This window comes from Apaloderma vittatum, unplaced genomic scaffold, assembly GCF_000703405.1.
Source record: "Apaloderma vittatum isolate BGI_N311 unplaced genomic scaffold, ASM70340v1 scaffold22581, whole genome shotgun sequence".
Classification (NCBI taxonomy): Eukaryota; Metazoa; Chordata; class Aves; order Trogoniformes; family Trogonidae; genus Apaloderma; species Apaloderma vittatum.
The window spans coordinates 460-1,069 of NW_009698873.1; the positions used below are offsets into that span (position 1 = coordinate 460).

Here is a 610-nt window from a genome sequence, read left to right on the forward strand (position 1 = left end):
GGAGCTGGCAGGGAAACGTGCTGGCAACCAGGAGCTGCCTCAAGAGAAACGGTGTCAGATGCTTCTTAGCCCCCTCTCCGAGACCTCCTCCCACCTCTCCTGTGCCCCTCTCCGGGATGCTGTACGTGTGCCCCCGTCTCCCCTCACCATGTCCCTCAGAGGTCTGTGCCTTGAGTGCCTCAGCCCCCCCACCCCCAGCAAAGTACCTGCTCCATGGTTTGGGTAAAACAGAGCAGAAGCTGGTGATTTGGATCGAGGTGGCCAAGTGTGTGGCCCATTTCCAAGCCCCAAATATAGAAAGGTTGTTGCCCAAGGCATGACCTGTGCTGTGGTTTGGGGGTGGGGGGTTTCCCTCTGTGACCTCCAGCGGGAGCCTAGGGACAGAGTGAGGACAGGGAGGAGGGGAACATCTGGCATATTGGCTGATGGTGGAGGACGGGGCCAAGGCTCACACCTCCCCACCCACACAGAAATCTGTTGGCTGGGGCTGCTGGTTTGCTGTCGGGTGATAAGGTGGAGAAGCGGCATGGAAGTGTCCTTGGAGGAACATTGAGCTTGCTGAGCCTCTCCCTGGAGGAGCTGCCCCTGCATCTTCTCCAGCTGCTCCCCA

The 610-nt window shown here is 59.5% G+C and overlaps 1 protein-coding gene across 1 annotated transcript in view; it reads left to right on the forward strand.

Annotated features, from left to right (window-relative positions):
* Positions 1 to 554: 554 nt before the first annotated feature.
* DNAJB5 (DnaJ (Hsp40) homolog, subfamily B, member 5) overlaps positions 555 to 610 on the forward strand; it is an 8,023-nt gene continuing 7,967 nt past the window's right edge. The window contains exon 1 of the mRNA XM_009878188.1: positions 555 to 610. The gene's annotated coding sequence lies outside the window, so the exon portion shown is untranslated.